At 36.9% G+C, this 16,694-nt stretch overlaps 1 protein-coding gene across 1 annotated transcript in view; it reads left to right on the plus strand.

Moving 5' to 3' along the window:
• LOC308068521 (uncharacterized protein) overlaps nucleotides 1–6,975 on the plus strand; it is a gene marked incomplete at its 5' end in the record, with an annotated part of 49,272 nt that extends 42,297 nt beyond the window's left edge. Inside the window, one exon of the mRNA XM_080399307.1 lies at nucleotides 754–6,975. The remainder of the gene's footprint in view (nucleotides 1–753) is intronic.
• Between the last annotated feature and the right edge of the window lie 9,719 nt (nucleotides 6,976–16,694).

Genomic DNA, 16,694 nt, shown 5'->3' on the forward strand with positions numbered 1-16,694 from the left:
GTGCTTTATGGTTCTCATTGTTATTAGAAAAAAATCATCGGTGGATGAAATTTAGCACAGAAGTAACTGGTGGATATGGTGTTGTGTTGAAGAGACAGCATGTGTGGCACCTACCGTCAGGATTTGGAAAAGTCACCCAAAAGCAAACTGTTACTTAAACTTGGCTGCTTTTAATTAAGAAAACTTAATAAAAACTCAATGCTAGGAGAGAGTCAAGGCACAAAAATCTAGAAGTAATTGGCCAAGTTTACCTACTGATGATTTTTATGATCTCAGTGAAGCATCCTTTGGCTTCAGTATGAAGAGCATCAAACTTTCTGTTTGTTAACATTTCAAATATGAGAATGACAGGATAGATATGGAATAGTTCAGAAATGTTGTAAAGAAATAACAACGACAAAGCAGGGGGAAAGCATGCTTCTGCTTTCCACAGCTGGAGAAATTGGGTGTAATGAGTAGCCTATACCATTTATATCCTATAAAACTAGTAGGGTATATTATATGAATACTCATGTTCTTGACAACATGCTCAGTTCCTCAGAGATGACAGATTAATCTATATGAAAATGTTCTAATGTTTCAAAGCAGTCTAGGAACACACTGAGGAAAGCAACTTCAGAGTGTGGACGTGTTAAAAACGTGCTGAAGAGAGGGCTGACAGCACCAACTCTAGGGAAACAGGAATCACTATCCCAGCTCCCCACACCACTTTAAGCACTTGGGGTAACCATTGAATTACTTTGTCTCCTTCAGCTTCAATAGACAGAAGCAGGACTCTTAGAAGATAATGTTTGTGACTGACTGAACACAGAAGTCCCTGGAGCTCCTGTGCTGGATGTGGTCTCGGGCTTTTTGGTGAGGTGGCTTTAAGCTTTACTTAGTTGCTCAGATATTGAATCAAAATGGTCTCTTTAGTGACTTGCTTCTTTCATGTCATCTTAGTCCCACGCTCCCCTACCTAGCATACAAGTTGGTTCCTATTTAAGGTCTTTTCCGGAGTGACGTCAAGGGTTCCTTGTTTGGGAATTCTGAACTCTCTCATTATGAAAGGATTATCCCATGGCACTAAGTGCCAGAGCTGAGCTGCCTATTTTCTTACTTCCATGCTTCACGATCGTAGGTAGAGCATGACATCGATGATGCCTTCTTATTCTTTCACAAAAGGCAAAATTAAAATAAGGAGCAGTGTGACAATACCCCAGCAAGACTATAGCCGCCTTCCCATCACCATCATTCTAAATAAAACTTAGGCCCAGCATTGTTAGGTCAATGGGCACATACTGGAAAGCGAACTAGTCAAATCCTATTGTGTCCAAAATATGCAATTAATGTTCCTTATAGGTGTTGGATGTACAGCATGGTAGATTCAAATCCTACCAACATGTCCTTTAAGTCTCATGGACAGAGGGAGTGGGAGCTTCACTACACTGATCAGTGAATAGGACCAGCCCTGACTTGCCTGGCTTGGAGGATGAGGGGGAGTGGTGAAGTTGGAGAGCATGTATTAAGTTAACTAAACATGGTGGATCAAGGCATATTTCTCTCTTCTATAACCACTAATCAAGAAAACAGTAGTTCTTTTTGTGATAAAGGCATATATTCAGTTGAAGATGGTAAATTTAAAAACAAATTGTTGGTCTGTGAAGGGCTCCGTAGCTGTGAAAAACTAGGACCTTGATTTTTTTTTCAAATCAGACCGCTTTCTTTATGCAGCTCGATTTCATTACCACTGAGGTGACTTTCAGGGTTGCTCTGAGGAAAAAACTAGCAATTATATTAAATAGGAGAACAAAAAAACCAAAAAAACGACAAAAAAACCCACCTGACTGTTCTGTTTACATGAATGCTGCCATTCTGTCATTCCAACATGAAAACTGTCCTTGAAGTTTAGTACAACTTAAAAAGGCAAACAGTGGAGCTAGTTTATATAAATCAAATTGGTGTCCTATGATCCCCAAGCCCTGATGTGTTTCTATAAAGTTAGAAGCAAACTCTATTTTAAGCACCAAAGGACTATGTGCCATCTCTTCTTTTTGTTTTGTCATTCGCCAGGGTCATGCATCTAAATAAAAAGAGTATCTTTATCAATAAAGACATTCTCCATATGGTGATGTACAGCCCAGACTAAACTGTAATAAATGACCTATTCATAAGCTGTAAGCAAGTGCAAAGCCTGAGTCATTCAGTTGTCACACCTGACTCTTACATTGAGTGATACTTCCAACTGGGATAAAAACAACTCATGCATACAGTCTTGCAAAACACAAATCCTAAAAAATCAGCCACAAAACTTGTAGTGTTACTATTGGAAATGGGCTTGGACTACTGCTTGTATTACTCCAGCTTTATACGCAGAAAAAAAAACCAACAACCAACCAACCTAAAATGGGTATGGTTTTTAGCCAGAGGGAAAGCATGCAGTGAGAATGAGGCAGCAGAGGGTTGTTTTGAAAGGACAAAGAGACATCTATTCTGAGGTGAATAATTATTCCAGTATTTCAGGAACCTGAATTTAAGGTGGAGGAATTCATAATAATGAAAATAAAAGGAGAGGACAAAGAAAAAGTATTTTAATGGTCAGATCCAGTTTTCTCTTATTCTCTCTTGTGCTGTCTTTCATTCTTTCCTCTTCCCTCTAAAAAATTTTAGACATAATAATACTATTTTTAAGGTTTCAGTTTAAGAAAACACAAACCTATAAGAAGCCTTCTGAATGAAGTTACGTCTGTAGATATGGATCTAGAAGACTTCCAATGGAAAAAAAAAAAGTGCCTTTTCCTGTCAAAATGAATTAAATAAAATAACCAGTTTCCTGGCAAGAGAAGTGGAACCACTATGCTTTATGTTTTTCTGAAAAACAAACATTCTGAGCATAGCAGGCTATTATCTGCTTGGCAGTAGTTTCATTATCTATAAAATTATGTGACCTTGGCTATAAAAAAACTATAATCTGGACTGCATAAAAAAATCCCCCTCCCTTAAACAGCTTCTATGTGTTGTTCTTGTAGCTGATGCATTTGTACTTTCTATTTCAGCATCTCTCTAATAACTCCTTTGAGATGCCACTCCTGTATGCTGAGTGCACTGGTTAAAATTCACATTTGTTTCAGAAATTCTCAGAATTAAAATACACATATTAATAATTTTGGGGTTTTATTTTTTTCCTTCAGGTAGTATCAAATTCTGTCTCAGCTTTAGTCTAAACATTCTTTGCTGGTAACCTTTCAGTTACAAAGAATTCAGCGTTCAGACCTATCAATCTTTTAACACAGAGCTGCCAAATCTTGTAACAAAGGAGTATTTTGTTTGAAGGGCAAACCAAATTGACTTGTGTTTCCAATAACTGTAATGTCCGGCCTCTTATCAGTATTAATAAGAAAATGCAAATTGCATTCCTGTCAAAAAACTGAAAAAAAGTTGAAATGAGCAGTACAAGCACTAAATTGCTTGCAATATGCTATTATATTCAGATCCTTATTTTCAGCTATACAGTAGTTTACTTGGGGTGAGCAAAAAGAGCAATCAATGCAAAAAAGGACAAAAATGTTGCAAGTTTGAGTTTTAAATATGAGTAAACAGAAGAACATAATGGATAATTGTACCAGAAACAATGACACATATCAATATGTAAATCATAAATAGGTTAACCGTTAATCTATTTACTGAGATTTTTATTTAAAATAAAAATGAATCTACTATTAAATATGCAAGAGTTTAGAAATTCTGAACTACCCTTGGAAAATGATCAACATCTAGTGAATCAATTTTCTGTCTGCTTTGTGAAAACAACTTCTGCTTTATTGCTTTTTGGAAACAAAATTAAAGTGAAGCCTTACAGAAGCTATTAAAAGAGAGAACTTATGGCTTGCAAAGTGTTGCCCCCTCTGACTAAATTATATTTCTGTATCTGGTTTGATTATCTAACGTCATTTAGAAAGTGATGGGTTTACTAATTTTTTGCTTTCAAATTAAATAACTGGTAGAGTAAAACTGAGCTTTTTCTTTCATGTGTTTGAAATGACAAGGAATCACAGTGCATCAGTATTGTGTATAAGGGTCAAATATGGTGCAACATAACTCTCACTAATGTGTGACAGGAACCTGGGGATGTGTAATCAAAGGACAGGTTAAAGGTCAGCTGTAAAAAGTTACCCTTTCAGTGAATAGATGGTGTTAAATAAAATGTTCAGTTTATTGACTATTTACCTTCTTTTCAGGGTAACCTGGACTTTAATTTACATTAGACATGACTATCCTGGTTTACAAAGAAGGATAGAATAAAACATCACTGAAATGTCTTTCTGGTATCAACATTACTTACTTTGGCAAATATTAACTGATCAAGGGGATCAGTGTTAGACCATGCTTTTTATTGCCTGTGAAGAATAATATCTGGGTACATTAAATGTTCATAAACATGGAAATTATTAGGAAGTTCTTATTTGAATATGAGCACATAAAATTACTTTTGAAGAGGTTACTATCCTCCAGAAGATACTGCTCTGGAGGAGGTGCAGCCTTTCCTAGAGGCAGATCATGTGGCATCCAGGAATTAATAGATGATAAAATTCCACCCCAGATCCAAGCCAGAAGCCATTAGAAAAATTTGTACAATATGCTGGTATCACTTACGAGCACACATGCCTTCTGCAACTCAGTTGGTTACCAAGTAGACTGAAGGTGCATTTGTATGGGAAGCACTTTGTGGCAATCTAATCTCAAAGTGACCAAGGCAGAGAAGTTGGAAATCTACATCTTACTGTTTATTATTGAGATGCAGATGTGAAAAAAACATAAATTCAGACCACAGAGGCTGCCTGATAATGTAAAGGCTCATGAATCAAATTAGTTATTTATATTCAGCTCAAGCTATGGTATAAAGTATTCAAAATTCCCATGCATAGCCTCTGGTTTATATGTTATAAATGTTTTAGCATCACACACACACAAAAATTATGAAATAACAATACCAACACTCCAAATGAGACGGGACACATGCTGTCATCCTTTGCCATAAGTAGAAGACCAGAATAAAAGGATTTTTTGGACAGACCACAAGTGGTATCCCTTTTTGTTGATCTTCACAGAGAAGCCATCCCATTTTTGAAAAAAAATCTCTAATTGTCTTCTTCAAACTCTTCCATTCTGCTATGCCTTTACAGTATTTGTTCAGCATGTGCATGTATCATGCATTTGTGCAGTGACACAACACTGTGTGACTTTGCTGTTTCACTTTCTGTGCCTTCCTAACACGTCCTGGCATTTTGTTTGCTTTTCTGACTTTGAGTGAGTACTGACTTTTGTAACACTTCTACACCTATAATTTCTTTAGCTGTTTTATTGCTCTGTTACTCAGCACTGTGAAATCTGTTCACTACTCTTTGCAGAGGCATTCATTTTGCTCAGGTTTGCCTGACTGTGCTTTCACATTTAAATTGACAAAGCTCATACTCTTTTCTGTTATTTCCCTTATTTGGATTTGACTTCTTTTAAGGATGTCTTATTATTTCTCATTATCTCCTGTGCAGTGTTCTTTAACTAAGTCCCATTATTTTTTTTCTTGACCTTTCTAAGGATATTTTTGCTGAGAGTTTGCCTTAATTAAAAAACAAGGTATTTTTTTAAATAACAAATGCTTTCAGCCTACTGCAAGTATTTCACCCCATTGACTTCCCCTTTTATCAACATTTTAAAAGCTTTTCTCAACTTTCTATGTCTACGTTTTCCATATGTCATATATTAATTTGAAAACTGCTGCATAAAATTTAGGATGAGTTATAATTCAATGAATTGCTGGTACATTAGTACAGCTTAGTCTTCCTATTTTTCAGCGGCCTTTAGGACAAAGTCAGGAGTTGCTTCTTCCTAAATCTTTAATCTATTAAATTATCATTTAATTTATATAAAAATGTAATCTGACCCTCACACTCAAATGAAATTAATCTGTGAAGATTAACTGACTGCTCCCACTCTGCTGTTTCCACTATTCTGGGTGATCTGCTCTGGGTTATCAACCTGGAGGCAGAGCTGCTCTGAAAGCTAGAGTCCCTGAAAGCCTGGTCAAGATGGTCTCTCTCCCATTCCCTACTCAGTAGCATTGTGGCTGGTGGCCCATCACTGCCACTGCCAGCTCTTTGGCCCCTCCATGCCCTCAGTTCACCTATGGTAGTCACTGGGCCTCTGAAGACTGTAAGTTGACTGTAAAATGTGTTGGCAATTAGTTCAGAAAACTTTTTGCATTTCTCCCTGATTTTTGTTTGTTTTGCAGAGGTGTTGCTCATTGCTTTTGATTCTTTACTTCCCAGTTGATCTATTTTGTGTCTTTTTTATGTGGTTTGTCTCAGGAGGGTAAAGGCCTCATCCCTCCATCTCATGAACTCACGAGGCCAAAAGGACCTTGACTTTGTAGGCGTAGATTATAAGTACGCGTAACAAATCTGCATTTTCCTTAATTGAATAAAATGCTATGTGTTGTCATAAATCCTTCTTTGAAAGTGGAATCCCCTGTCTTGTTTGAATTATACTCTAGATAAGATTATTTTTACTGGGTTTTTTTCTGAAATACATCCCTAAGGAATAAACTTCTAGAAATTCATGCTGATACAAATTAGAAGCAATCAACTTAATTCTTGCCCTAATTCCATCTGTAAGTGCAAGTAAGAAATGTTGTCAGACTTTAGTAAACATATGAGCCCCAACCCTTATCCCATTCATCCACTGGCCAATTTCTACAAGTGTCAAGTTCACCACAGTGAGGAACCTCTAAAATCCACTCTGACTGAGTCCAGTTTCACCTCAGAAAATTAACCCAGATGGAAAGCTCAAGAAACTCTCTGAAACAAAATGAGTATTTGTGTAAATGAATAGCTGAACTTGAATTAATTAATTTACTCTTCACTCAAATTTTATTCCTTAAAAATACCAGACTATAGTTGAAACCTTGATGCTTTTGAAGTAAGTGAATTTAAGTGTGTTGAGGATAGAAAAATAGCCTAATGTTAGCTAAAGTGATTGAAAGAATATCAGATAGTTAAAAATAGTTTAGCTAGACCAGCTTTTTAATTCCCTACGTCCTGTGTCTTAAAGTCATTTTTAATGAAGAAGATATTGTCACATTTCCTCATCCCTTGTATATTCATGACTTTAAAATGTTCAGATAATTCAGTTCTCAGTAATGAAATAGCCCATGAAAATATCAATCGCATTATTCAAATCTGCTGTAAAATTTCAAAAGTATTTCCATAGTAAATGCCAAAATTAATGGCAACACTTCACAAGAAGAGGTTAATCACAGTTCATTGTTTTGCTATTCACTGCAACAACAATACTTATTATAAATGCATTTGGTATACATGTGGTTGTAATATGCAATTTTGACAGATGCACTACTCAAGTATTACAGCAAGATGTTTGCACTTCTTACTGTTGACTACTGTCTGCAGAAGAACCAGGAGCTTAATGTATCAAATGCTGGAAGCCATCACTGGATCTCTGCACCCACTGAAACAATTTTTGAAGGCTAATTCCTGCAAATCCAGGCAGCATGAAGTGTTAAGCATGACTCAGGAAGGGACAAAAATTCTCAATTCCATTTGAAAATTGACCTTCATTACTTGGACGACTGGAGACAGCTTTTGAGAACTTCATGTACTGTTGTAGAGTCTTGCATTTGTGAGCTTGTCGATATACTGAGTGCTTTAGATGCTTAAACATAGCTGCATGTCTGGGATTAAAAGGGAATTTATCTTACTCTTTAAAGGTAAAATTCTCTCTATTATGGTCTACACACAATATTTGCATTAATTTGCATCACTTATGTGAATAATAAGCTCTGTGCTTCTGTCAACATTGTAGAAAAGTTCTCCTTAGCAAACCTAAAAGAATTCATCACTCTCTGAATTCATCAAATGCATAAAAATCCTCAGCTTATGATGATTAACTCTGTCCACAATATTTTAAAGAGCCCGGTCCATTAGGACTATTTGCTGTGCTTGTTCACACATCAGAAAGTCTAGTTCCCACCAGCCTTGAAAGTAAATTGAATTTTAATTTCAGATTTGATGTCTGGTCTCCTAGTTCTTGTTTTATATGAATCGTAGTTTATACTTCCAAAATATTTTCTGCATCCCATTAATTCTGTTGATGGGATCTCATGATATACCCCACAGTCACTGTTTCCTTAGTCTGAAAGAAGAGGTGAAAGATACTGCTTCTTTTACAAGAAAGTAATGTGCAACCTACAGCTTCATGTGAAATCCTCTGCTAGGACATATTTTCACAGGGTACATAAACTTAGCACAAGATTGTGAGTCAGGCCGTGTGAGATTACTGCGTATCACAGCTGCAGAGTGATTCTTTTATCCAGTCTTTCTCATAAAAATAGCAGATAGACCAGCTGAGAATTGCTTTGACCATTGGTGATCCTTGTAAAGGAGACCCAACATCTTACAAGGAAACAGCGCTGGTGCTTGTTAAGGAAAACCTAAATAATTCCAACATAGCTCTCCACAGCTTTCATTCTGCTTATATGCTGTGTAGTTCAAAAGGACATCTCACCTTCTTTAGTGTCTTTCCTACTTCTGCCAAAATGCCCCTGTCAGCACAATCAGCAGTGGGCAATCTGCCCTGACTGTTCTGGTGACCAAGGGGAAGTGATTAATTACCCGGAGAGAGCACAACATTAGGCACTAGCCACAAATATCTGTTTCCCTGTATGTTGCATAGTACAGAAGAGAAAAGGTGCTCTTGCCAGAATGGAGTTTCTCTACAAAATACAACCCAGGAGAAATAAGGCTCCTTGGTACTGCTAAATTTTTTATGTCGTTATCTTCCAGAATAAGTCTCAGATGTCCTCAAATATTAATACTTGTAATGAAATGCTCAGATTAGTAAATGCAGAAATTCTTTCCTCAGATAGAAGTTTCAGCCTGTGGGATCGCAGCCGATTAACAAGATTGTTTCAGCCACAGTCACCTTTACTTAAGCTGATTCCAGGTGCTATCATCCAAGTTAGAAGTCAACGCAATATGTGAGATATGGTTCTCTGGAGGACAAAATCTGACTCATATTATTCTCAGCATACCAGCATGGTAGGTGTGAAATGAGACACCACGGGACAGGAGAATGAGGGCAGATTGCAGGAAGGAGGATAAAAGGACTTCATGCAACCTTTAATACATTTTAACTAAGAGACTTGGGGCTGTATCTTGTTCCCAATTCTGTATTGACCTTTATGGGGTTTTAAAAGAGAGCAGAATTTCCCTGTTCTTAATTTATGCCACTTACCAAAGATCCCTGGAGTAAAATCTGTGCTAATTTACACAATGTGCAAATCCTCTGAAGTCAATGAGTTGCATTGTAAATCAGAGCATAAATCAGATCACAATTTGGCCCCTGCTGAAGAACCAATGAAAAAATGTTGACTTAAATGATTCAAAAGAAGCAGCTAAACCTATTGATTTTTATTTAAATGAATCATGTTTGGATTAGATCTCAAAATGTTATTGAAAATTGAAATAGAATTATCTTTGTTCTAGGAGATGAAAGTATTTAGCATATCTACTCACTTGGGACCTAAAGGGAGAACCTGGACTGATAGCAAGAGCCAATTCCTAAAAGGTCCCTGAAAATTAAAATATTCCATGAATGTCAGAATCAAAATTTGGTACTAACTATCTACATAACTTTGAAATAGCTAAGCAAAGGGAGGATAAAGAGCAAATGTATTTGGTTTTTTTTAATGCTAGAATCTTCATGATTTACTACAGTATTTGTTCCAAGGCCCTGGATATCTTTGCTATCTCCACATATCCATAATATATCATCTCGGATCAAATTCATAGCTAGTTTTCACAGGTGCAGTCACATTAATTTCACACCTCTGAATTTAGCTCTTTGCTGTGTATCTAGAGACCATTCGTCAATATTCTCTGGAAACTGGCTTGTTCTCTTCTCAACAAATAACCGTATCAGCCTCTGATATTTTCAGCCATAACAAAATCCACTTGGTGGCTTTCATTTATGTACATGTATTATTCTAAATATAGGAAATATTCTAGCAGATGGAAAGCACGGTGTATATGAGCTTCTACGACAAACTTTAAATAAATTGGTTTTGTGAGGAGTCCTCAGCTGGTTATTACGTCAATAAATCAAGAAGTATCAAATAGAAACATTAATCAGTTTTTGATAACGTATTCTAGAGTCATTCAGAACAGCTGACATAAAATAGCTATAATTACACATTGTGGTATTGTATCATGTGTTTCATATTTCATAACATTTATTCTCACGAAATGTCTCAACAGTCTCCTGTTAACAGAAGACCATTATCCTTTGACAATGTCCTATTTTTCTATTCCACTGACATTAACTCTTAATTATCTTTTTTTTTTAAACAATAATAAATTAAAGTCAATGAGGATTATGGAAATCTTTCTGACTAATACCCTGTGACTGTTACCTTAAATGCTTAGGGCTACAAAATGAAATTTAGTGTGTATGAGCTCAAAGAAGCTATTTACTACTTTAACATTTTACAAGTCATACATTAACATTTAGCAAGTCATAAAAAATTTACATCTTTAAGCGATTTGTACTTAATAGGTTAGTGATATGCGTTTCCTTCAGGATGCTGGGGGAAGAATCTATAAAATAAAGGCATTTTGCATTGTCTGCAAATAGTTTATACTGCTGGTGGATGTACCATCAAACCCACAGAAAGAGTCTAGTATGCTTCATCTGTTTAGTTAGAAGCTATTCTCCAAGGAAATAATGATATGCTTGCGATAGCAAACGGATACAAACTATTTTAAAGTTATTCAACTGCTAGTAAATTAGTTGCAATTTAAGGAAAAAGACTTAGATTAATATAGCAACCATTATAACAAAGTGATGGACATGGGTTACTGTGATTACACTGGAATAAATATTGGTATATAATGTCTGTGAATATCTGCCCTATTTCTTTTCAGTAGACTACTGCAGTTATTTTTGGTCACTTTCTATATATACTGGAAAGGTCAGTTGTGAAGGACACGAACTTCATCTCAGAATCACAGTGACCGAACTCTGGAGTGCTCTGTAAATTAGTTACATCCATCGTTAACCGAGTTGGTGCCACTAGGTGGTACCTAAGAATATGAAGCATAGGCAGTCACTTGAACAGGATTTTCCTTGTTTTGCAAGGGAAAAAGCTTCCTCTGTGCTTCTGAAAAAGCCTGTGATATTCTCATCGTCTTTCAAGCGGATATTAGAGGCACAGAGTAATTAAGTCACACCCCTCCCAGATGTGATCCTGCTCTCCCAGTTCCCATGCAGCAGCACAGAGCACTGGCGCAGCCTTCTTTGCAGACATGGATTATTAAAACCTAAGGAAAAGGTATTCGAGATGAGCCTGCAAGCTAAAAATTCTCCATACAAAACCAGAATGTGAATTAATTAATGTAAATTCTGAACTTCTTTCAAATGTACTCTTAATAGAAAAAAATGAAGGTAGGTTTTCTAGATACCCGGTTCCTATATAAATTATTTACCATGTTCTACTCATGATTATATAAGGTAATCTGGACACGCCACTACTTTGCTATTCACGTCTTTGGCACCGAAAGCTAAAAAATTAATATGATGACAGTACAGAATAGAATGTCTAGACAGCAAAATACTGCAACAATAACTGCTAAAATGTTTCATTTAAAATATCCTTATAAAATATTGCCATTTATTTTAAAAGAATGAATTTCAGACATGGCTCCTACTTCTGTGAAGTTTCTCTCTTTTATGATACAGTTGTGTATCACTTATCCTTTAAATAAAACACATTTTAAACACATGGAAAGTATTGAATTGGGCTTCACAGGAAAGTTTGGCTTTACCTTGGGGACATCTCCTGGGAAGCAGGTTGGTGTTGCAGTGTCTCCCCTGTGGAGTTTCTGCCACACTGCACTGCTGTGGAGGGATCTGCACAGCTTCTGTGGCACGGCCTTCAGCAGATAGAAGTGTAAAGTTAGTGTGAAATCAGGGACTATGTGCTGCAATCCTGGTGCTCTCTCAGGAGGGGCATTTTAAAAGGTCCCTGAAAGCAATATTAATACCTTCACGTCATAGACTTTAAGAAATGTTTTGTTGTTTGCTTAGTAATATTAATGCTATTGAGAATTTATTTTTTCAGTTTATCTTTAAAAAGAAAGTATCAGTTAGATCATCCCACATCTGCTCCAAAATGAGGCACTTTTTTAATGGACTTTGATCAGATCTCTTCTTGTCCCTCATAACTTGTTTTTCATATGAGTTGTTCCCTTTTGTCTAGCTCATCTTTGGAGAGGAAAGGAAAAAGGCATTACAAACATTCAAATTTTTCTAGTACCTCTGCATTAGTACCTAGATTAAAAAGTACCCTGTTCTGTGGCATACAAACACAGAAGTATTTCTAAGGTCTTGAATGCAAACAATGCTGTTGATGCTTCTGCATCGACTTTGTCAAGAGTACTGGGTCCCTCCTATCTCCCCTCCAGCCTTCCTCGCTTTTCCTAGAACAGAATCAGAATCGTTTGGGTTGGAAAGGACTTTTAGGATCACTGAGTCCAACCGTTAACCTAACGCTGCCAGGTCCACCACTAAACCGTGTTCCCAAGCACCACATCTACATGTCCTTTAAATGCTTCCAGGGATGATGACTCAATCACTTCTCTGGGCAGCCTGTTCCAGTGCTTGACAGCCCTTTTGGGGAAGAATTTCTCCTAATATCCAATCTCAGCCTCCCCTGGCACAACTTGAGGCAGTTTTGTCTTGTCCTATCACTTGTTCCTTGGGAGGAGAGACCAACACCAACCTCACTACAAGCTCCTTGCAGGGAGTTGTAGGGAGCAATAAGGTGTCACCCTGAGCCCCCTCCTCTCTAAGCCAAACACCCCCAGGTGCCTCAGCCGCTCTTCGTAAGACCTGTGCTCTAGACCCTTCACCAGCTCTGTTGCCCTACTCTGGACATGCATGCCAGAGAGCACCGAATCTAGCCTTTTTTTAAAGTACTGCTTTTATTAGAGGAGTAGTACTGCTATTTCAATGCTCAAAATAATTGTAACGAATACTGTTCTAAAATGATTGAAAATAACTTTCCCTGCTCCACCCCCCTGCTACCTGTCAGAGAACAAGTAAACCCTGGATGTTTTGATCCTGAGCTAGCTTTCCAGCTTTCCAGCTGTTAAGACAATATGTATATATGCATTAATAGCTGAAATTTCCTTTGGAATTAGAATATTATTTTTTTTTTGCTTCATTGATCATTCTGAGCATGTCCTGAAGCACATACAAACCCATGAAAAAAAATCATGCAAGATCCTCTTGTGAACAGCGCTGCTGGTAGCGCACGGTGACATCCTCAGTGCTGTTGCTTCTCAGGTTTGCTTTTTTCCCCAGGGTGCCATACTCTGTGCCTCCCGAGCAGACGACAGAGTTCAGACCTATCACTCTTTCATCTCACATAGGTAATTCAGCACCTGTAACTCCCAGTTTAAAAGACCATGGGGACTTTGAGCAGCTCACAGAGGAAGGAGAAGTATCACAGTTAATGTTCCAGCTGATTTTAAAGCACAGTAGGTTAAACCTGCTCATACAGGTAATGAAGCAGCTTGAAGACAGGTCAATGGAAGTTTAGAAAATCGAAAGCTGTACTGTTTGCTGGGGTTTTTACTGCAGAAACTCCTGTCTCAGAGTCCTTAGACACCTTTCATTAATCCCTGCCAGCCCATCAGGCCTTTGGATTAAATGCCTGGCACATTTGCTCTATTTTCACTTAAAATCCAAGAAGAAAAACAAAAGAAAAATGAATTTGAAATGGTCGTGCTATGATTCATGATGTTGTTGACTTTTCATTATTCTTTTATTAAACTGAATATAATTTGAAATGTTGGAATAATTCCTCTGGCACTAGGTGCTAGCAACATTTCTCATGTCTTTGTGAGAAACAGTTGGGGAAAAGAAGGCACAAGAATATTATATTTTGCTTATTTTTAGTAATATGTTTCAGGATATCCTGATTGTATAGTCTGAAAAGGTCTTAGCTGGTGGGAGGTTCTATAAAAGATCAGGCCTGAGGAGACAGATATAACTACCTTGCATATCTCAATTTAATGACTGTAGCTGTAGAGAGAGGAAAGAAACAAAATTGTTTTCAATAAATTTTACACTTAACTTGACATCCAATCATGTACATCAACATTAGCAATCAATTAGTAACTCAATGCATAGTTTTGAGTAGCTGTAAATTACTGTATACACTAATGGGTCTTAAGCAAACCTCCAGAGCAGGTTCAGATTTTTCACCACTACAGCAGCTAACATCATAAAGCTACAATAGGGAAAAATGTTCAAATTAACTTAATCTATTTTAATTTACAAATACACAAATCTTACTGTGAGTGAAAACAGCAACGAAAGCAACACAATTCTTTCCAAATCTCTCTGGACTATTTAGAATATTGCTCATTCATATTATAGCTCAGAAAATGCTTTTCTCCATCTCTTCTCTCTCTTTCATCTGAGATGTCTGTCACTCCAGTTGTGCTTGGAGACTTCTGTGAATTTGTTTCTGTTTGATTCTGTTTTCCCTTTGCACTAAAACATAGCATACTTAAGTGATAATAACTCATTTACTTCCCGATCCCTATAAACTTGTCTCACTCTCACTAAGTCCTAAGAAAATATACTATGAGAAAAAAAAAAGGCATTAAGAATTCTTCTTTATTGCGTTTCAGCAAGTGTGGGGCACATATGTTCTGGAGTCAAACATACCTCCGACAGACTCCTGGTGATTATCAGAATCAGATCTGCTAAGAGAATATGATTTTTAAGCCTAGTCTCTTAGCTTTGTCATCATTAATGGTACATACTTCACTGAAATTTTCTTTAGAAGCATTATGTCAAATGCTGACTTCATTGCACATATGTCACACACTGATATCATTATTATTACTCAGGTCTTACTGGAAAGAAGTTGGGGCCAAAGTACTTAATTTACTTAATTAATTGTTAACTGTTTGACCAAGTATGTCTTCCACAAAGAAGATGGGAGTACAATGAAGTAAGTAAAATTTCACAGGGCTTTAGATCAGGCATTAAGTAAAGCAGCTATATCTTATGGAAAAATGAATGTCATCTAATATAGAACTTCTTTCCTTTATTCAGAAAAGTTATTAATATTCTTGCTCATGTCAGAATATGAGAAAAAGTCCTTCACAGACACCCAGCCTTCCTTTTCCCTGCATTTCCAGTATGCATTATTCACTTTTGAAATCCGGTCTTTAAGAAAAACATCATGATATTGATAAAAATTCTACTATGTTGTACACTGGGATAGCTAGATCAGTATGAGTGTCCTTTGCTATGGTCCTGAAAAGAAATATCAGGTGGCTGATATCCCTGTTCTGCAGGTATTTACAGAGAAAAAAGTTCTACTCAGAAGAGGAGTCCCATTAAATGCTTGCATTTATTCAGGCAGTTTTACTGGCAAAGAGTGAACTGTTGTTGTCAGTGGGGTCTTCATAAAAATATGAGTTTGTGTTTACGCCTATTTCTCTCTCTTGTGTCTAGAAAGAGCTATTATATCCATATGTCTATCAGAATCAATATTAGTTTACTCACACCTTCTTTAGTTAAAACCAGGAAGTGGAAGAGGATGTTGGTCTTCATTATCATAATTTACAATGCTTAAACATATAAAACAGTAGAAAGACAGAATATTCTAGAAAGACAAGAAAGTAATGAAATGCTCTTTTCCCCTCTTTCTCTGAATACATATCCTACTTTCTCTTGCAGATTAAGAGCACAATGATGTGTGCCCACTTAGACTTCATTCCAAAAATGCAACTGCTAAGACACATTGGTTTGCTTATTTAGAAACTTGCAAAGGATCACATGAGGACAACATGACTTTATGTAGGTAATTTACACAACATCTAAAATGCATTGGGAGCCAGTTCTACTTCTCAAGGCAGCAACAAAACTTTTTCTGCCCTTTAGCATGCATCAATATGCAAAAATATGGAGATGAGCTGTTGAGTGAGTTTATCCTGGGAGTTTCTTTTGGCTTCTCCAGCAGCTGCTTCTCTCTGTGCTGCCTGGGAAGCTTGAGGCACTAGTGGTGTGGGGTGCTCCTTGACTGCCTGCCAGCATCTCCTCAGTGTTTCTCACTGCTTCTTTCCAGTTATTCTGCCAGAGATAAAGCTGTATGAAAGCTATATTTACCAAAATCTCCTATGCCTTTGCAGTTAAAGGATAGGAAGTTCACTCATATTGTACAGCCCCATTTAAGTCCTCTAATGTGACCTATGAAAAGGAAATTAAGAGCTGAGTCAGTCAGAATTATACATTACATTCACAAAAAAATAAAACATCCCAAGTCTCTATATTACATTTTAAAAAAATATTAAAATAATGTTAAGTTAGCAAAATCAAACACTTAGAAGCTTAGAAATGCCATAAAAACCAATGCTACCTCATGCCACTTCAGACGAAGCCTCCTTCTGCATATGGAATATAATACTGTCTTTAATAACAGATTTTCATACCTTTTTCCACATAACTTCTGCCTCGCTTTTTTACAGTATTACTCTCTGTTTGCCTTATCTCACCTGTCCTTAAATCTTCTTACCTCTTCTTTCACCCCTACTTTTCTCTATTTTTTCCACATCCCTGAAACC

This window comes from Falco punctatus (genome assembly GCF_963210335.1).
Source record: "Falco punctatus genome assembly, chromosome: 8".
Taxonomy (NCBI): Eukaryota; Metazoa; Chordata; class Aves; order Falconiformes; family Falconidae; genus Falco; species Falco punctatus.